Here is a 23,041-nt window from a genome sequence, read left to right as displayed (position 1 = left end):
AGGCCACTTGCTGTTTCTGGTCTGTTATCAGTCAGGCAGACTCAACACACAGAGAGAAAGCCACTTTAGTATAAGCTTCAGTCTCCTTTATCACAAATGCAGACTTAAGGATCCGACCCTGCTAAAACTACACAGCTCAAGACCAAAAGGTGGAAATGAGGGCAGAGGAAAGCCAGCTTCACGAGGGGAAGTTGCAAATTTATTGAGAGAAGTAGTGATGTCAAATGCAGGTGAAATATGGCAAGTTGTCTAGGTGACTCAAACATCCCTTTGTTCTGAGCTACTTTCACTCCTAACATCAGAATTGCCAAAAGAAAAATACCAGGATGTTGTTGGGCACGAATACATATGACATCACGAGTAGAAAGGAAATTCATTAATATGCTCAAGAACCTAATACATGCCAGGCACTGTGCTGTTTTTTTAAATACAGCAAACCTCACAATCATCTCTGATAAGGAAAGGGAAGCTCAGAGAAGTTACATACATGCCGATAGTTTCGCTCTTAAGTGGAGAAGCCATTATTCAAACCCCTGGCTCTCCGGTCCTAAAGCCTGAGCTTTTTCTTTTCCTTTTCTTTTTAATTCTCTTTCTCCTATAGCACACTGCCTCCAGAGAAACAGAGAGAGGCTTGGGTGTGATGGTCTGTGGACTGGTTTAGCCAGAAGGGCAAGCCTGACCACAAGCAAATTTGTTTCCATTTTGTCCATTCTGTGTACATCCTAATTGTGCCTCCCTCAGAAAAAAAGGTTTGGCCAAATAAATACAAGACACATGAAAACATCTCTGACTCATTTCCACAACAGAAATCATATTTGCCAAAAGTTCTCACATTTGTTAAATTGGTGGCCCACCAGTATTAAGCTGCTGATTCATCCATGTGCTTTGCAATGTAATGTTCTCCATCTGGTTTTTTTTCAGCAGCTCTTGATATCACTTATTCATATTACTCATTCAACAGTGTTAGTCAACAAAAGACAATTAGACAAAGGACAAAAAAGGCAAAGGACAGCTGGGATGGAATGACCATTGGAATTGAACCAAATATGAACTAAGTCTTCAGTCCAATAATAATTGTAATTTCCCAACTAGTTCTGTTTCAGATCTATTTACTGCTGTTTCCTTGCTTGAATGTTTGTGACTGAATCATTTTAGTGTTTTTTCAAATTATAACAGTAATACAAGCGGTAGAAATATGTACTCACTAGATTCTCTGTGTTAAGTTTGGTGTGGATTCTTTCACACCTCTATCCATATGCTATACAAACATTTATAATTATAAGAAACAATTTCCCTACTTTTTATAAAAATAATATTTACACACTATATTCGACAATTTGTATTTGATCACTTAAAAAATATCTCATGCACATCCCTCCAGATCAACACCTTAGACTGGACTTTATTCTTTTAAGTAGTTACATCATTTTCTATGATACATCTATCAAAATATCTTTAACTAATCCTCTAGAGATGAACATTTAGGATGTTTCCAAGCTGGGTGTTCTTTTTGCTGTTTTACTGTAGTAAATACTATTATGACAAACTTCCTTGTGTGCATATCCTTATGCACATGAACATTTTTCACAGTAAGATATAGCCCCCAAAATAGAGCAGTTAGCTCCAGGCCTATGCATATTTTCTTCTTATTAATAATATTATTAAGACACAGGCCTTAAGTGTACAGTTCAATCAGTTTTGATAGGAGCATTTACCACCCATGGAACTAACCTCCCAATCAAGATACAGAACATGTCCTTGTGCCCCTTCCTAGTCAAACCTTTCTTAATCCAACCCCATCCCGATCAACCATCGGTCTGCGTTTGCCTGTTTCACAATTTCCTACCAACAAGTCAGAAAGTTTGACCCTTTTCGCGTTTGGCTCCTTTGGTCCAGCATAATTGCTCTGCCTTCATTCCATTTTATTATATGGATGTGCTACAATATTCATTCCTTTTTAATGACATGAATATTCCATCATGCATTCAACTGTCCTTCCTCTGATGAACATTTCAATTGTTTCCGGTATTATTTTCATGGCAATAGATGACACTTCAGTAAACTTCCTTGAACTCATGTCTTTTTGTCCTGGGACTTCTTTCATCCCAGGATGTACCCCCCAAAACCAGATGAAGAATGTTAAAGTTCTTTAAATTTGTAATTGTGTTAGATACTGCCAGATTACCTTCCCAGTAGGCGAAAGCAATTCACACTCTTACCAGCCCATTTCCCCACACCTGTATCATCTGAGAAGCTCTTTGGCTCTCAGGGGTACTGACCCTAAATGTTAAAAACTCGTTCAAGGAGCAGCACCTACTAAAATATTAAAAATACACATACAGAGCACAAACTTTGTGTTGAACACTTTGCTGGGTACTGGTGATAAAAAGGGGGAACAAAGCCTATCCTCACCCTTGAGTGGCTTACAAATCAAATAAGAAAAGCCGTATGATTCATGCAAGAAGGAAAGTTTTTACACAGCACAGCAGGAGAGGCGATTTGGGAACATCAGATTGGGAAGTCTGATTAAAATGTGTGTGGCCAAATGCTTGTAAGCGCTAGTTCTGAAGAAGTCAGAATTAGTTGGACGAAGTAGAGGGAAAGAGTATTCTAGGCAGATAGAAGAGAGTAGGAGAAGCCACAAAGGCATAAAAAACTGACCGTCCACATTAGAGATCCAGGCACGTGGCAATTACACGCAAGGAGGGAGCACAGAGAACAACAAATATGTGCTATAAAAACTGGCGAAATTTGAATAAGGGCTGTAGATTAGGTAATACTATTTTTTCTAATTTTAAAAAAATTTATTTATTTAATTTATTTATTTTTGGCTGTGCTGGGCCTTCATTGCTGCGTGCGGGCTTTCTCTAGTTGTGGCAAGCGGGGGCTACTCTTTGTTGAGGTGTGCAGGCTTCTCATTGTGGTGGCTTCTCTTGTTGCAGAGCACAGGCTCTAGGCACACGGGCTTCAGTAGTTGTGGCACACGGGTTCGGTAGTTGTGGCTCACGGGCTCTAGAGCGCAGGCTCAGTAGTTGTGGCACACACACAGGCTTTGTTGCTCTGTGGCGTGTAGGATCCTCCTGGACCAAGGCTCGAACCCATGTCCCCTGCATTGGCAGTCGGATTCTTAACCAATGCACCACAAGGGAAGCCCGGGTAATACTATTTTATTGATGTTAAATATTTTGAGTTTGATAACTGCCCTGTGTTTGTCTAAGTGAATGCCTTTGTTCTTAGGAAATACATACTCGATTAAAAGGGCATAATGTCTATGATTTACTCTCACATGGTTCAGAAAACACATAACACTATGTAGATAGGTAGATAAGATAAATTGTTAAAACTGAAAATATGGAACAAAAAAGATACTGAGTCAGAGATCTTTTTTCTTCAATTAAATCAAGTCTTTTATGATAACCTGTATATCATATTTTTAATCATGCTACCTGGGGGTTTATGAACCATTTGATCTTTCTTAATAATGATATTAGTGCAAGAAATACATGTCTATGTGGGCTTAATGATAGTTTAGGGTGGAGGTTTGAGTTGTTTTTTTTTTTTTTTTTTGGTCTTATGAAAATTCACAAATACATTATTTGGAATAACCTGTGTATCTGTGTATCATTTCATTTATTTTGTCCCGGAAAGATGTTGATTTATAAGTGGTGGCTTACAAATGCATTGACTGAAATTAATAAGAGAAACAAACTCAATAGTATTTTATTCAATAACGGTATCCTGATTGAAGCATTAAAAAAAGATAGATAGATAGATAGATAGATAGATAGGTAGATGGTAGGTAGATAGATAGATAGATGATGGATGGTAGGAAGAATGATGAAACAAATGTCAAAAATGTTAACAAATGGCAAATCTAGGTGAGGAATATACAGGATTTTTTTTGTACTGGTTTTGCAATTTTTCTCTAAGTTTGAAATTATTTCAAAATAAAAGTTTTTTGTATTAAGATTCAAAATACAAGAATGCCTTCATTGACCATCAGTTGGTTCTCTATGACAAGCATAAATGACATGAAATGGAAAGCAGTGAGCTCCAAGGAAGAGAGTCAAACCAAGGCAAATTCTTGAAGGGCCTGTTCCTGCTGAGAAATTTTAATTTCATCCTGAAAGCCATGTGGAGGAAAGGAGTGCTGAAATCCAATGGGATTTTTAAGAGTCCTTTAGCAGCTTTGTGGAGATGAACTTACCGTGGGACCAAACGAGGGGCAGGAGACCAGCTGGGAGGTCACCATGATGCACCAGACAAGTGAAGGCCTGGCAGAGGCAACAGCTGAGAGGTGGAGAAAAGAAACAGCAACCAAATGTGTTAAGATTCTGCATGACCTAGAAAGTGGAGGATGTGGGAGGATTCTGGCTTGGGAAGCTGGTTAGGTGGTGATGCAAGTCACCAAAATAGAAAGTAGAGGTAGAGCAGGAAGCTTGGGAAGAGAGAGGGTGAGTTCTGGGCAGACCATGATGAGTTTGAAGCACATGTGGAAAATTCAAAGGGAAACCTGTAGAGCTCAGAGCAATCTGGGCATGAGATACCGACCTTAACGTCATCTGCACGTAAATGGTTTGGCCTCTAATAAAGGACTGGTCCTTAAAGATTTTGCCTATTTCACCACTGTCAAATTAACGTCTTCTGAGGGCATTTTATTTTCAATAGGAGGCTAAAGGTGGTAAGTTGTTTCCCTACAGTACCTGGAATGCCTTCTTCCAAGTACCTGTGGAAACAGGCCCATCCAAAAAAAATGTATTAACAACTGCTTTAGATTGAATGATGTGTCACACGCTAGAGATATTGCCATTAAATGCAGCTGTGGTGAGCTCTCATGCAAAATACAGTCATGGCTCTTTGCACCATTGGAGCCAGAAGAGCATGGTAGTTCTGAACAAGGGGACAGATCTGACTCATCTCCACTGTTCCCCCTTAGCTCAGTCAGGGGCTTCACAGACACAAGAACCATTCAGACATGCCCCCAACACACTTCACCACCAGCACCCAGCAACACTGTTTCCGGAAGCTGCCTGTGTTGCACCATATTGTCTGATGACAATGGAGGGGGAAAGTGGGAACCTGGGAACTTGCTAGAAATGCAAATGCTTGGGCCCCACACCAGACCTACTGAATCAGAAATTGGAGGTGGGCCCAGTAATCTGTGTTTTAACAAGCCCTCCAGGTAATTTCTGGTGCACAGCAAAGGCTGAGAACCACTATCAGACTTCAGTGAAGAATTATAATCTCTATCCAAGGAGTGGCCCCGTCCCAAAATTTGAAAATGATGAGCTTCTCAAGATGCAAGCCCTATCTTTTAATTTTTTAAGTTCCTGTAAACCCGAAGTCGAATGTCTTAATTCAATAAGCGTTTACTGAGTCCTAAATGAGTCTGGTTCTTAATTAATGTGAAAGAAGAAAGGAAGGAAGGAAGGGAGGGAGGGAGGAAGAAGAGTTTGGTTACACAAAATCTGTGATTTCAAAGCTATCCCAGACTTTTCAAAGTCCATATTTTTCTCTCATTCTTCCAACAATGGCCAAGAAACAATAAGCACATGGGAGTGCATAAAAATGAGCCGAGATCCTGTGGGTGGTAAAGGAAAGGAGAAAGCTGGGGAACAAAAAATATTTCTCTCCCATTGTCAATGCAGCCTGGCTCTAGGTATGCTATAGGCCAGATAAAATCTCATGATTTATCCTCTAATTTGGGATACACTCCCCTTCCTTCAAAAATCAGCATTTCAAGGAGAAACCAGATAGTCAGAGAGAACATAATAGCTGACATTTATGAGCACTAACTGTGAGCATGCCTATGTGTTGAGTGCTTTAATCATTTATCATATATTTTCTTTACAAAAACTCTATGAAGTAATTGTGCCCATCAGCTCTATGAAGTTATGTGCACATACCTGTGCCTATTTCATAGATGAGGAAGTTACAGATTAAAGAGATTGAGTAATTTACCTAAGATCCAACTATTGTAAGGGAAAAGCAGCTAATTCCAGAGTCTGTGCTCTTAACTACTACAGAACAAGAAATCTTGGCCATTGAATAAAGCTTGTGCCGTTCCAATCTCAGCATCAGTTTTGTTATTGGCTGTGCGAAGCCAATCGGAAAAAAGAAAACCTCCCTGGCCAAGACAAGGGGTCTCGGGCTGGGCTAGGACCCCAGCTCAGGTCCAGTCAACCAATTGGTAACAATACCCTGGACCAATTAAATAATCATCTCTGGGGGAACGATCCAGATATCTGTATTTTTGAAGCTTCATGATGATTCCAGTGCACAGAAAAGGTTGAGATCCACTGATTCAAGTCCAGTTCTCATATGTTGTTGGTAAGACAGCTAGTGACAATAGAAACACAAATAAGAGTGACAGGGGAAGTGCCTGCTACCTACTGACCCACAATGAACAAAGGAAGGCTTCCACCCACCATGGGGCAAATGTGGAGTGCACTGCTATTCTACCTCAAAGAATTCACGTGTAAATCTTCCATGTCTAAGATTGGTAGGAAGAGGTATCATTGTTTTGCTTTGAATTTTTAGGCTGGGTGTGGTATCCTAGAAAGAACAAGGTTAGTGGTCATACACTCTAGAATCAACTCTGACACTTACTAACCATAATCTAGAGACACTTAACCTCCCTTGAACCTCAGTTTCGTTATCTGCACAATTACTGTAACAATAGTCCATGCCTTACTTACTTCACAGGTACTTCTAAAAATCAAATAAGACAGTGTATACAACGTATACCTTTGATGCAATAAGCATGATGCAATGCTGGTTTTTAACAGGTAGAGAACTTAAAGGTAATATGCATTGATGGCACACAGAACAGGATCTGAGTCTCACGCTTGCTATTCATTAACTCTTCTTAGGGAAGTAAGGCAAGCTCTTTGAAAGAGTACTCCCCGCACCCCCAAAGGGTAGAAAGTCAATAACGTCATGATTGTTTTGAGAATTAAATAACACTTTGCACAGCATTGTGGCATCTCGAAGGTATTCAAAAGTATTATTTTCCCTTTCCCACCATCATTTATATGTCTTCTTCAGTCCATCATATATTTTAAATTGAAGTATACCAGAAAAAAATTAAAGGGTACTTAACAGCCTTATTCACTTTGAATAAGAATGGGCTGTCCAACCCTCAGAATGGAAGAAAATATTTGCAAATGAAGCAACTGACAAAGGATTAATCTCCAAAATTTATAAGCAGCTCAGGCAGCTCAATATCAAAAAATTAAACAACCCAATCCAAAAATGGGCAGAAGAACTAAATAGACATTTCTCCAAAGAAGATATACAGATTGCCAACAAACACATGAAAGGATGCCCAATATCACTAATCATTAGAGAAATGCAAATCAAAACTGCAATGAGGTATCACATCACACCAGTCAGAATGGCCATCATCAAAAAATCTACAAACAGTAAATGCTGGAGAGGGTGTGGAGAAAAGGGAACCCTCTTGCACTGTTGGTGGGAATGTAAATTGATACAGCCACTATGGAGGACAGTATGGAGGTTCCTTAAAAAACTAAAAATAGAACTATCATACGACCCAGCAATCCCACTACTAGGCATATACCCTGAGAAAACCATAATTCAAAAAGAATCATGTACCAAAATGTTCATTGCAGCTCTATTTACAATAGCCAGGACATGGAAGCAGTCTAAGTGTCCATCAACAGATGAATGGATAAAGAAGATACGGCACATATATACAATGGAATATTACTCAGCCATAAAAAGAAACAAAATTGAGTTATTTGTAGTGAGGTGGATGGACCTAGAATCTGTCATACAGAGTGAAGTAAGTCAGAAAGAGAAAAACAAATACCGTATGCTAACACATATATATGGAATCTAAAAAAAAAAATGGTTCTGATGAACCTAGAGATAGGACAGGAATTGAGACTCAGACGTAGAGAATGAACTTGAGGACACAGGGAGGGGGAAGGGTAAGCTGGGACGAAGTGAGAGAGTGGCATGGACATATATACACTACCAAATGTAAAATAGATAGCTAGTGGGAAGCAGCCGCATAGCACAGGGAGATCAGCTCGGTGTTTTGTGACCACCTAGAGGGGTGGGAATGGGAGGGTGGGAGTGAGACGCAAGAGGGAGGAGATATGGGGATATATGTATATGTATAGCTGACTCACTTTGTTATACAGCAGCAACTAACACACCACTGTAAAGCAATTATACTTCAATAAAGATGTTAAAAAAAAAAAAAGAATCGGCTGTCCAAAAGGAGACGAGCAAATACAAAAACATCCCTTGTTCTTGGTTAGGACATCTCAGCATCATCAATATACCAGTTCAAAGTGAATTTATCAGTGTAATGGGATCCCAATAAAAATATCAACAAGCTCTCACAGATTTCAAAAACAAACTTATGGTGACCAAAGGGGAAACATGGGGGGAGAGGAGGGATAAATTAGGAGCTTGGGATTAACATACACACACTGTTATAATTAAGATAGATAACCAACAAGAATCTATTCCACAGGGAGCTCCAGGGAAGTCCAGAAATATGCCCAACAAAATGCAGAAATCTGGATATGATCAAAGTGACATCTCAGATCACTGGGGCAAAGTTAGGGGTTTCTTAAAAATATTTATTTATTTAATTTATTTATTTTCCTTCTTTCTTTGGCTGCGTCAGGTCTTAGTTGGGGCACACGGGATCTTCGCTGAGGCATGCAGGATCTTTCGTTATCGCACGTGGTCTCTTTGTTGCCGCGTTCGGGCTTCTCTCTGGTTGTGGCCTGGGGGTTTCCTCTCTCCAGTTGTGGCGCGAGCGGGCTTAGTTGCCCGGCGGCATGTTAGATCTTAGTTCCCCGACCAGGGATCGAACCCTCAAACCAAAAACAAACATATACTCCAAATGAATCTGAGATCTTAATATAAAAAAGTAAAAGTATACACATACTAAACAAAAACAAGTGAATTCCTCTGTAAGCTGCGTGTAGGGAAAGGCTTCTATGACTAAAAATCTAGACGCAGTAAAAGGGAAGCTTGATAAATTTGACTATAAAAATAAAGAATGTTTGCATGGCCAATTTAAAAAAGAACACCAAAATAAAGTCAAAAGGTAAATAGTAAACTGGGAAAAAACAACTGCAAAATATTACCAGATAAGGAGCTAATAAACCTACTACACAAATAATGCTTTAAAATTGAGAGGGAAAAGGCCAAAAATCCTAAATAAAAATAAAGGCATAAACAGACAGAAGTTTTTAGGATATAAAAATGGCCCTTATACACATGAAAGATGTACATTACTACTCACAGTAAAGGAAATGCAAATTGAAACTAGGCGAGATACCATTTCTCATCTATTAGACTGGTAAACATTAAAAACCTTGACAACACATTCTGTCGGTTGGTGACGCTTTGGGGATACGGGCATGTTCCTACATTGCTGGTGGGAATGCAAAATGAAGGAAAATTCCCTCATAGAGGCAACTTCGGCAATAGTTAACAAAACTACATAGACAATTCCACTTGTAGGAATCTATCCTGGAGATTACACTTCCAATAATATGAAAAGAACCTGCACGAGGTTAATCATTGCAACAGTATTTGCAGTTGCAAAATATCAGAAGCTATATAAATGCCCAAGCATAGAAGATGGGTTTATTATCACAACTGAATACTATGAAGCTGTGAAAAGGAGAATGATCTCTGTCAGCTGATACAAATTTATCTCCAGGAGATATTGTTAAGCAAAAAAAAAAAAAAAAGAAAGAAAGAAAAAAAAAGGTTTAAAAAGTAAAATGCAACAAAGTAGACAGGGAGAAAGAGAAAGAGAGAGAAAGAATGTTCCCTTTAAGGAAAGAAGAAAGGGAATTAAAATAACATACATTTATCTGTTACCTTTACCAAAAGAAACACAGGAAGAATAAGAGAACAAAACAAGAGTAGGAGGGGGCAAGGTGGGTGGAAAGGATACAGGAGAGAGTGATGCTTCCAAATATATCTTTCTGTATAGTTTTGAATTTTGGAACCATGTTAGTCTTCTAGATATTCAAAAATTAAATCAACGAAGATGGGAAGGGAAAATAATTTTAAAACCTAAAATTGAAAGCAAACCAACATAACGAATCCAATTGTATTTCAAGGGAATACCATGTTCATAGTGACTAGGGAAAGAAAGAGGAAAAAACTAATCTGAGAAACATATGAGCAGAGTATTTGACTTCAAATATATATCTTCAGTCTTGGGCAAGGTTATGGAGTGGGGGGAAACTGCACACAAAACCTCAACTCTTTTTTTGTACGTTTGTTCACTGTAATGGTATGGGCGAAGTAATTCTGAAACCATCTTGGATAAATTATAGCACTAAAGGAATAAACGTGTCGTCATTGTTGGGACCCAGGATTCTCACTATGAAAGAAGCAACATCCAAATTACAAAATGGCAGAGGGTGAGAAAGAATCCTTCGGAGATGGATTGGGTTTCCAGACACTGGTGAACCCATAATTTTAAAACTATGTTATGTGTCTATGCCTACTTATGCCCATATGTATACACATGCATGTGCATATGTGTATTTGTAAGTATGTGTTTGTATATGTGTACATACATGCATATATTTATTAGCTTTGTCTGCTGAAAGGCCCTAGAAACAAAGATACCTCAGTAGCACTGAACACACCTGGCACACAGATCTTCGTTTTTAATATCATTCTTCACTAAAAGGAAACAGGGCTCCTGAGAAAATGGCCTGTTCTGGGGCTGGGGAAGGATAGATTCAAGGTGAACTTGGAATATCTTATAAGGAAGTGCTCACAAAAATGGTGAAGCCAAGTCATAAAGACATGGGAGTCAGCTTGAAGGGTTTCCACTGGGCAAATCTGGGATAATGGAGCACCAGATGTTTAAAGACAGTAATAAATTATAAACTATTGAGAGAAAAAAGGAATCGATAAGTTATTACCGTTAATAAATACATAAAGAAATGAGAGAGAAAGGGGGGATCTTATTTACAGCAGAATGTCAAGTGCCAACTGGTAATTGTGGAATACTAGAGTTTTGCACGTTTTGCAACCAACGTAGAGATAATTAGTCCAAGCAGGAATCATCAACAGACGCTTAATCTAGGAGACAGTTTGATGAGGAGCAGAATACTTGCATGATCTTAAAGTGTTTCCCACAGATGGCTTATTAGTTGTAAGGAAAAAAATAGTAACTCTACAGTGGAGACATAGGGCAACACTTGACTAGGTGATGAAAATTAACACCACTAACGTGAGCAGATCAACACCATGGGCCTCCGAGGACCCCTAAGGTATCCAACGTCATTTCTGTGATATTCCAGCCAGGAATGCATCACCTGAATCTAATCACTAGAAAACATCAGGCAAACCCCAAATGAGACACTTTTGTCATAAAAGGCCAAAAAAAGGCTATGAAAATGTCCCAGATGAAAAGAGATTAAAGACACATGACAACAAGATGCAAAACCCTCTCCTAGACTGGATCCCGGGCTGGGAGCCCAGCTGAGGAATGACAAGGGGACAAAACTGGGTCCATAGGCAAGATGAGAATACAGATGAAATACACGCTGTGTATTTGGGCTTTACCCAGTAAAGGGGCCATGGCATATGCAACTGACTCTCAAATGAATCACAAAATACATGTACTTGTGTCTATATATACATGCACACACATGTTATACACATAGAGAGAGAGAGGGTGCACAAGTAACAAAACAAATGCGGTAAAATGTTAACAATAGATGAACCTGGGTAAAGGAAAGCTCTTCTTTGTGCTATTCTTATTCTTGAAACTTTTCAGTGCACTTAAAATTATTTCCAAATAAAAGTTATTTTTTAAAAAAAAGAGTAGAATGAACTTATGGTTACCGGGGTTGGGGGGAGGGTGGAGGGGAGGGATAGTTAGGGAGTTTGGGATTGACATGTACACACTGCTATATTTAAAATGGTTACCCAACAAGGACCTACTGTATAGCACAGGGAACTCTGCTCAATATTATGTGGCAGCCTGGATGGGAGTCGAGTCTGGGGGAGAATGGATACATGGATATGTATGGCTGAGTCACTCTGCTGTGCACCTGAAGCTATCACAACATTGTTAATCAGCTATACTCCGATTATATAGAATAAATATATAAATATAAAATAAATATTTTATTTATTATTTAAATAAATATATAAATATATTTTTATAAAATATATAAATGTAAAATAAAAAGATTTTTTTTAAAAAAGGAGTATGCTATCAACTTGATTTAGGAAAGACAAAAAATAAATGGTTTAGGTTAGCCCCAAATAGTGTAGGTTAACATCAAAATAAGCCAGAAATTCATTTTAATCTAGATCTAAAACATGTTGCAAGCTAATCTTAATTAAACAACTTCACTATTTAATATTTATAAGGCCATTTGCTGAAATACTTTTAATACAATGGCTTACAAGTTATAGTACAACAAATAGAGTATATTTAATAAATAGTGATGACTTAGCAATGTGCCACTGATAGGCTGGTCTGTTGCTGAGAGCCTTGACAGGAAGATCTGCTTAGTGATCCAAAAAATATTGGGGTGTCTAATCAGCAGGCTTCATAGGTTTGAAATAAATGTTTCAGTTACATTAGTCTTAAAATTATATCACATTTCTTTCTCATATTTTAAAATGATGTCTTGAGACCTAACAGGAGTATCTTTTTAATTTCACATTTTTAGTGCTTACATTTATCTAGATATTAATGTTGAGATTCTTAGGGCAAAGAAGACAGAATTAAATATTTCATGACTTGTAAAAACTTAGATTCCTTTAGTTCACAGGGAGATAGAGAGGCTGACATCAGAACATCTTTATTTCAATATTTGCTTCCTAAGGACAAATGTAAACAGAATATAACCTATTGCTTTCTCTGTATTCAGACAGCTTACATCCACCGGCCAGCTATGACTCTTCTCAAGGAGATGAGATTGGATCCCAACTGGATCGCAGGGGTTGATTTGCATGACTCCAGGCCTTGTTTTTCTGCATTTGTTTTATTTTAAAGGAACCAAATTTGTTCTAGATCTGAGGTACTGTTACTTCAAAAGGTTCCTGTTACTATACCAGAACAAGAAAGTATGATTTCCTTATTCATGAATTATCTACTACTTACAGTTGAATCAGATGAGCTAATTCTTTGTTTGTTTACTTAATGGGCTAAGTCTAAATAGTCATTAGTGGCTATTAGTGAATGAAATAGTATTTGTTTTAAAAAAATGTTTTTTAATTCCACTCTGCATTTCATGTGTATTGATTTTATATAAATACACTTCTGATTAAAGCATGACTTTAAAAAGTCAACATTTAATTTCTCATAATTGCCTGTAGAAACAAAAGGAAAATTCATAATTCATCAATGTTCTGTGGTAGACATCAAATTATGTCTTACAGTTGAATTGTACTAATAAGCCTGTAGTGATTTCAACACTGAAAGGGAGACATGAAGCAGAATTGAAAGTATGGAGGTAAGAAGTAAATGCAAGGAGTGAGGAAAAGAATACAGAGGTAAAAAGAAAAGAGGAAACAGCAGAGGAAGGAGAAATAGAATGCCAGTGGGAAAGAAGACAGAACAGATGTTAAGAAAAGGGAAGAAGACAAAACTAATTCAAAAAGGTACATGAACTCCAATGTTCACAGCAGCAGTCTTTACAATAGCCAAGACATGGAAGCAACCTAAATGTCCATCGACAGAGGAATGGATAAAGAAGATGTGGTGGGAATGTAAGTTGCTGCAGCCACTATGGAAAACAGTGTGGAGGTTCCTCAAAAAACTAAAAATAGAGTTGCCATATGATCCAGCAATCCCACTCCTGGGCATATATCCAGAGGAAACTAATTCGAAAAGATACACGCACCCCAATGTTCATTGCAGCACTATTTACAATAGCCAAGACATGGAAACAACCTAAATGTCCATGGACAGATGAACGGATAAAGAAGATGTAATACATATATACAATGGAATATTACTCAGCCATAAAAAGGAATGAAATAATGCCATTTGCAGCAACATGGATGGACCTAGAGATTATCATACTAAGTGAAGTAAATCAGAAAGATGATTACCATATGAGATCATTTATATGTGGAATCTAAAATACGACACAAATGAACATATCTATGAAGCAAAAACAGACCCACAGACATAGAGGACAGACTTGTGGTTGCCGGGGGTGCCGGGAAGGAAGGATGGGGAGTTTGGGATTAGCAGATGCAAACTATTATTCATAGAATGGATAAACAGCAAGGACCCACTGTAAAGCACAGGGAACTATATTCAATATCCTGTGATAAACCATAATGGAAAAGAATATAAAAAATAAATCACTTTGAATCACTTTGCTGTATAGCAGAAATCAACACAACATTGTAAATCAAGTATACTTCAGTAAAATTTTTAAAAGAAAAAGGAAGAAAGGGAAAATGAGAATGAGGCAGAGAAGGAAAAGTGGGAGATGAAAAGTTCTCTCTCAGCTGGAGGGTTATTGAAAAGACCCCGAACTGGAACTACCTTATTTACATTTCGGTAAAAGGGAGTATGAGATCTATAAGAAGAGAGGGTGATTTCCTATATGGCCCATTGCTTCTGTTTGTTTAATACATATTTATTTTACGTAAGCTAGAACTTAGCTTGCATGAAAGTATTCCCTTGGACTTGTTCAAAATGTAAGCAGTTGTTTTAGAGGCGGGTGTTAATGAGAATAGGTGACTAGGCTGAACAGAGACAATGCAATACGCCTGGAATTGGTAAGCATTGCCAACTATTAATAAAGCAGTTTTCTTCCAGTTGTCACTGTGTACCATTCTTTGAAGCATCCCCTGTGGGATGTTTTTAAACAAGCTTAGACAGAGCTTGTCATGATAGCATATAACTGCTGTTGAACTGTTCTGAGCTTTAAATCAGCCATGTATCCTTTGTATGAAAAAGAAAAACAATCTGCCATAGAAGTGCATGAAAGTTGACAAGACTTTCTCTAATAGCTATATCCTGGGAATACATACTTATGAAGGTTTTTAAACACTAGCTTGGAAAACACATACAACCATTCTCAGATTGTTTAAAATATGAACCACTGACCTTAACCGTCACACAACTTACTTTGCAGCTAAACCTGTGGTTTTTCTGACCGTCAAGCAGCCTATAGAGTCCTACATTAAAGAAAGAGCCTGTGTTTGTATTTCCTTTCAATGTTTTAAGTCATGATTAAGTACAGACATTATTCAAAATAACTGTCTCAACTTTTCTTAATGTTTATATAATTTCCTTTCGGTATATTAATTTATGGGTAGATATAGACATTAGTCAAAATAACTGTCTCAATGTGTCTTCATGTTTATAAAAATTTCCAAACTATATCAATTATTCTCTAATATTCTATCATTATACAAGGAAATCAATGGGGTTATTTAAAGGCAATAATAGAGCAAAATGTCAAGTGAAGAGATCATTTTCCCTCTCATCTAAAAAATTGTCTTTCTCTTTCAAACCTTACAGTTAACCCACATAATTTTTAAAGTGGAAATCTTCCCTGGTTTTAAAAGTATTGAAGCTGCCACAGAGTGATCTATGAATGTTCTTAGGACACATAAAAAATTTTACATGAGAACAAGTGATGACTATAGTTGGGTTTACAGAAGCCCTTAGAATAAGTGATGTCTTTGCTTTTAAGTTATGTTGGAGTTTATTTCAGGATTCCCAGTATGAGCACACACAGACTTCTAGAAAAACACCTCACTATGTTAAACCCTTAACAAGAGGCAATACAATTCCAAGAGTGGTTTTCACATAATAGTCAACCATAAATGTTACAACTGTCCTTGCTATTTTGCATAGCATTCAAAATTACATCTCCCAGTCTTCTTTCTTTGACCTCCAAATACTATTATCTGCCTTTTAAACAGATAGACAAAATGATCTAAAGGTAACTTTGCCACCAATTAATTTAAGGTTCATTGTAATTCATGAGCTTCAAATTCTTGTACTTAAGACACCAAGATACTATTTCCTCCCATCTCTGCTTGTGACATTTATCTCAAATGAGACCTAAATACCAAGATTAGCTTACAAATTAAGACCAGAGTGAAATGCACTAACATATAAAAGCATAGATAAGGAACCAGAAAATTTTTGAGCTGATGAAGATGTTAAAGATAATGCACCCAACAATTTAAAAGAAACTGACGTCCAAGGATGTGAAAAGGCCTTCCAAATCTTGCATAGCTAGTTGGGGGCGTGAAGCTGATGTGAGAATAAGTAGAAAGGAGGCTAAGTACATTTGATAAGTACATGAGAAAGGGTCAGAGAATAAACAAAGCCGTGGCAGGTAACAAGACAGCATTCCACAGTATTCCCAGGGGGCTCACATGGTCCATGAAACACTGCCCAGGAGAGACCTTCTAACACGCTTGTGAGCTGTATCGCCAACTCATCTGCCACGTGGTCATCCTTCACCACAAGCCAGAGCTGACAGGCTTTTCACCATCACTTTGAACATATGATCTGTTCATATGATGAACAGATCATATGAATATATGATCTGTCCCCAAACTCCGTAAGCAGCATCTACACTGAACTACTAGTGTTCTAAACTTTTTTTATCAACAGAAAATACCAGGCTTTCATCAAATGCATGAAGAAAATGTTTTAAATCATGAAGTGCATCCCCTGGTGTTTTTTTAATGAGTCAGGAAGCAGAATGGGGAGGAAGGGTGTGTCAATGACAGCACAACCTCTATGACTAAGAAGAAGAAGGAAAAACCTCCTGGCCTTTAAAGTGAAAATCCCCTTCTATTTTAAGGAACACTCTCTCACTTGAACGAATCTCTCAAATGAGTAATTAGGGTTGGATCATATCCTCCTGGGACAGCTACTTTCCAAAGAATAAGTCTTTAATGCATTGATAAAAAAGGGAAAATACACTCTGATGCCTGAGAAGGGGAACCATCAGTTTCCAAATGCCCTGTGTGTTCTGTTCGCAACAGTGCAGAGTCCAGATGACACTCGGGCAGGCAACTCTCAACTTGGTGGAAGGAAAAAGTCTCTCACATAAGTTCTCAGGTCCCAGGGCTTTCCATGGCTGCTTTTCTGGTGCTATTGGCTTCCCAAAGCCTCTACTTGGCCTTGACATGATGTGTCCCAGGGGCAGAGAAGCACATCTGTTGGTGCTTTGAAAACTTTGTCAGCTTTCAGGGTGAAATTATAACGGTGTATTTTAAGTCAGACTGGATAGAGACATTTATGAGTAGCTGCTATTTTATTGCTCACCCATTTAAAATGCAAATGATAATACCCCAAATTACCAAAGTCTATGTTGCAGATGTTCTTATTATTCACTAAGCTGCTTTTTTTTTTTTTTTTTTTGGCTACACTTATTCTCTCCTACATGTCTCTGAATTTAATCTACCACATAACCCTCCTTATGAAAACTCCTACTTGTTTCTCAAATAATTTTGTTGTATATACTTAAGGAGTTGGACTAAAAAAATAAACTCATTTTCTCAAGGAATGAAGAAAACAAATCTTCATTTCCATATCCCAAAAGTCAGTTATAGAGAAACAAACTAACAATAACATAAAGTGACAGACAACCTATTTAAGAATCTCAATCGCTCCGTGGAAGCAAAGTGGCCCAGCTTTTGTCAAGAGCAAGTGAGATATCACTTATATGTGGAATCTAAAAAAAGGATACAAATGAACTTCTTTACAAAACAGAAACAGACTCACAGACTTAGAAAACAAATTTATGGTTACCAAAGTGGAAATGTGGGGGGAGGGATAAATTAGGAGCTTGGGATTAACATATACACACTACTATATATAAAATAGGTAATCAACAAGGACCTATTGTATAGCTCAGGGAACTCTACCCAATACACTGTAATAACCTATATGGGAAAAGAATCTGAAAAAGAATTTATATATATGTATAACTGAATCACTTTGCTCTACACCTGAAACTAACACAACATTGTAAATCAACTGTATTCCAATATTAGATAAAAATTAACTGTAAAAAAAAATTAAATTTAAAAAAGAATGAAATAATGCCATTTGCAGCATCATGGATGGACATAGAGATTATCATACTAAGTGAAGTAAGTCAGACAGAGAAAGACAAATATCATATGATATCACTTACTTGTGGAGTCTAATAAAATAGGACACAAACGAACTTATCTACAAAATAGAAACAGACTCAGACATTGAGAACAGACTTGTGGTTACCAAGGGGGAGGGGTTGGGGAGGGATGGATTGGGAGTTTGGGATTAGCAGATGCAAACTATTATATACAGAATGGATACACAACAAGGTCCTACTGTATAGCACAGGGAACTATATTCAATATCCTGTGACAAACCATAATGGAAAAGAATATGAAAAAACTACATATAGAAGTATGTATAACTGATTCACTTTGCCATACAGAAGAAATTAACACAACACTGTAAATCAACTATACTTCAATAAAATCAATTTTTAAAAAAACAGAGCAAGTGAGGGGAGGTCGAGGGGAGGACCTTAAAGAGAGGAATTAAAGTTCCTTGATTAGCTCCCAACTCCCCACCATGAGATTGCTTAATTCAGTCTTCTTGCATCTGGAGGAACACACACATACACACACACACACACACACACACACACACACACACACACACACACCCCCAAGCCCCCCTCTTTCTGCATGAAGGGAGAACCCTATTGCTGGCCGTAAACTCCAAGCAGAATGAGAGAGAGCAGGTCCCTTCCTCCCACTCCAGCGGTGGTCTCCCTCTGGTGCCCTTGACCAGCACAAGCTGTGTCCCCATGAGTTACCTGTTTAATTTTCTTAATCCTCAATTTCCTTATCTGTTAAGTGGGTGCTCACATTAGTCCTACCTTCTGGACTTATAGGGAGAAGGAAAAAGCAACGAGACATGCCATGTGCACATGTAGTGAATGTTCAGCAAGTAACTTTCTCAGTTATTAAAATAGGGAACCTGGGAGGAGAGGGGGAAGTCGGCATTGTTAGTCTGGCAGTCAGTTTTTATTTTTTGAAGAGCATGGGGGACAGGGAAGAGTGGGTTATTGTAAACCTGTTGAGTTTGAGCATCTTCTAGAACAGTTTTATTTCACGTGGAGAGAATTGGAAGTGTAAGTCTGGACTCCACTGAGGGTCAGGGCTAAAGGATAAATAGGATGAATCTGGAGTAAAACCATTTACTTGGGGAATATAACTTTTTCTGACAACTGCCAGCTATGAGCTGAGAAAGACAGGTGTGCTCAGGGGTCAGGTGGGAGCTTATGGATAAAAGCTTATGAAGCTTCTGAACTAAAGCTGGGGTTCTCAAAGTCTAGTGTCTATCAGAATCATCTGGAAGGATTGTTCAAACAGATTGCTGGGTCCCACCCTGGAATTTCTGAAGTAGGTCCGGGATGGTAAGGCTTGAGAATTTGCATTTTCTAACAAGCTCCCAGGTGATGCTGATGGTACAAATTCAAGGAGCACACTCTGGGAAGCACTGGTCCGGAGAATCAACAACGGAGCTGCTATTCTTGGTAACCATCCAGAGTAGCTTTAAAAGGGTGAAGGGAAGATATAGAACGAAGAGGGCGGAGTAGAAGGACGTGCTCTCACTCCCTCTTGCAAGAACACCAGAATCACAACTAACTGCTGGACAATCATCGACAGGAAGACACTGGAACTCACCAAAAAAGATACCCCACATCCAAAGACAAAGGAGAAGCCAAAATGAGGCGGTAGGAGGGGCGCAATCACAATAAAATCAAATCCCATAACTGCTGGGTGGGTGACTCACACACTGGAGAACACTTATACCACAGAAGTCCACCCACTGGAGTGAAGTTCCTGAGCCCCATGTCAGGCTTCCCAACCTGCGGGTCCGGCAACGGGAGGAGGAATTCCTAGAGAATCAGACTTTGAAGGCTAGTGGGAATTGATTGCAGGACTCTGACAGGACTGGGGGAAACAGAGACTCCACTCTTGGAGGGCACACACAAATTAGTGTGCACATCAGGACCCAGGGGAAGGAGCAGTGACCCCATAGGAGACGGAACCAGACCTACCTGCTAGTGTTGGAGGGTCTCCTGCAGAGGTGGGGGGAGGCTGTGGCTCACCGTGAGGACAAGGACACTGGCAGCAGAAGTTCGGGAAGTACTCCTTGGCATAAGCCCTCCCAGAGTCTGCCATTAGCCCCACCAAAGAGCCCGGGTAGGCTCCAGTGATGGGTCGCCTCAAGCCAAACAACCAACAGGGAGGGAACCCAGCCCTACCCATCAGCAGACAAGCAGATTAAAGTTTTACTGAGCTTTGCCCACCAGAGCAACACACAGATCTACCCACCACCAGTCCCTCCCATTAGGAAACTTGCTCAAGCCTCTTAGATAGCCTCATCCACCAGAGGGCAGACAGCAGAAGCAAGAAGAACTATAATCCTGCAGCCTGTGGAACAAAAACCACATTCACAGAAATTTAGACAAGATGAAAAGGCAGAGGGCTATGTACCAGATGAAGGAACAAGATAAAACCCCAGAAAAACAACTAAATGAAGTGGAGATAGGCAACCTTCCAGAAAAAGAATTGAGAAGAATGATAGTGAAGATGATCCAGGACCTCGGAATAAAGATGGAGGCAAAGATCGAGAAGATGCAGGAAATATTTGACAAAGACGTAGAAGAATTAAAGAATAAACACCTAGAAGAATTAAAGAACAAACAAACAGAGATGAACAATACAATAACTGAAATGAAAAATGCACTAGAAGGAATCAATAGCAGAATAACTGAGGCAGAAGAACGGATAAGTGACCTGGAAGACAGAATGGTGGAATTCACTGCCGCACAACAGAATAAAGAAAAAAGAATGAAAAGAAATGAAGACAACCTAAGAGACCTCTGGGACAACATTAAACGCAACAACATTCACATTATAGGGGTCCCAGAAGGAGAAGAGAGAGAGAAAGGACCTGAGAAGATATTTGAAGAGATTATAATCGAAAACTTCCCTAACATGGGAAAGGAAATAGCCACCCAAGTCCAGGAAGCGCAGAGAGTCCCATACAGGATAAACCCAAGGAGAGACACGCCGAGACACATAGTAATCAAATTGGCAAAAATTAAAGACAAAGAAAAATTATTGACAGCAGCAAGGGAAAAACGACAAATAACATACAAGGGAACTCCCATAAGGTTAACAGCTGATTTCTCCTCAGAAACTCAACAAGCCAGAAGGGAGTGGCATGATATACTTAAACTGATGAAAGGGAAGAACCTACAACCAAGATTACTCTACCTGAAAAGGATCTCATTCAAATTCAATGGAGAAATCAAAAGCTTTAGAGACAAGCAAAAGCTAAGAGAATTCAGCACCACCAAACCAGCTCTACAACAAATGTTAAAGGAACTTCGCTAAGTGGGAAACAAAAGAGAAGAAAAGGACCTACAAAAACAAACCCAAAACAATTAAGAAAATGGTAGTAGGAACATACATATCGATAATTACCTTAAACGTGAGTAGATTAAATGCTCCAACCAAAAGACACAGACTTGCTGATCGGATACAAAAACAAGACCCATATATATGCTGTCTACAAGAGACCCACTTCAGACCTAGGGACACATACAGACTGAAAGTGAGGGGATGGAAAAAGATATTCCATGCAAATGGAAATCAAAAGAAAGCTGGAGTAGCAATACTCATATCAGATAAAATAGAATTTAAAATAAAGAATGTTACAAGAGACAAGGAGGGACACTACATAATCATCAAGGGATCAATCCAAGAAGAAGATATAACAATTATAAATATATATGCACCCAACATAGGAGCACATCAATACATAAGGCAACTGCTAACAGCTATAAAAGAGGAAATCGACAGTAACACAATAATAGTGGGGGACTTTAACACCTCACTTACACCAATGGACAGATCATCCAGACAGAAAATTAATAAGGGAACACAAGTTTTAAATGACACAAGAGACCAGATAGATTTAATTGATATATATAGGATATTCCAACCAAAAGAGCAGATTACACTTTCTTCTCAAGTGTGCACAGAACATCCTCCAGGATAGATCACATCTTGGGTCACAAATCAAGCCTCAGTAAATTTAAGAAAATTGAAGTAATATCAAGCATCTTTTCTGACCACAACGCTATGAGATTAGAAATGAATTACAGGGAAAAAAACCTAAAAAACACAAACACGTGGAAGCTAAACAGTACGTTACTAAATAACCAAGATATCACTGAAGAAATCAAAGAGGAAATCAAAAAATACCTAGAGACAAATGACAATGAAAACACGACAATCCAAAACCTATGGGATGCAGCAAAAGCAGTTCTAAGAGGGAAGTTTATAGCTATACAAGCCTACCTCAAGAAACAAGAAAAATCTCAAGTAAACAATCTAACCTTACACCTAAAGTAACTAGAGAAAGAAGAACAAACAAAACCCAAAGCTAGCAGAAGGAAAGAAATCATAAAGATCAGAGCAGAAATAAATGAAATAGAAACAAAGAAAGCAATAGCAAAGATCAATAAAACTAAATGCTGGTTCCTTGAGAAGATAAATAAAATTTATAAACCATTAGCCAGACTCATCAAGAAAAAGAGGGCGAGGACTCAAATCAATAATATTAGAAATGAAAAAGAAGAAACTATAACAGACACTGCAGAAATACAAAGCATCCTGAAAGACTACCACAATCAACTCTATGCCAATAAAATGGACAACCTGGAAGAAATGGACAAATTCTTAGAAAGGTATAACCTTCCAAGACTGAACCAGGAAGAAACAGAACATATAAACAGACCAATCACAAGTAATGAAATTGAAACTGTGATTAAAATTCTTCCAACAAACAAAAGTCCAGGACCAGATGGCTTCACAGGTGAATTCTATCAAACATTTAGAGAAGAGCTAACACCCATCCTTCTCAAACTCTTCCAAAAAATTGCAGAGGAAGGAACACTCCCAAACTCATTCTACGAGGCTAACATCACCC

The sequence above is a fragment of the Balaenoptera acutorostrata genome, chromosome 4 (assembly GCF_949987535.1).
Source record: "Balaenoptera acutorostrata chromosome 4, mBalAcu1.1, whole genome shotgun sequence".
NCBI classification, from domain to species: Eukaryota; Metazoa; Chordata; class Mammalia; order Artiodactyla; family Balaenopteridae; genus Balaenoptera; species Balaenoptera acutorostrata.
This window is presented reverse-complemented; position numbering follows the sequence as displayed.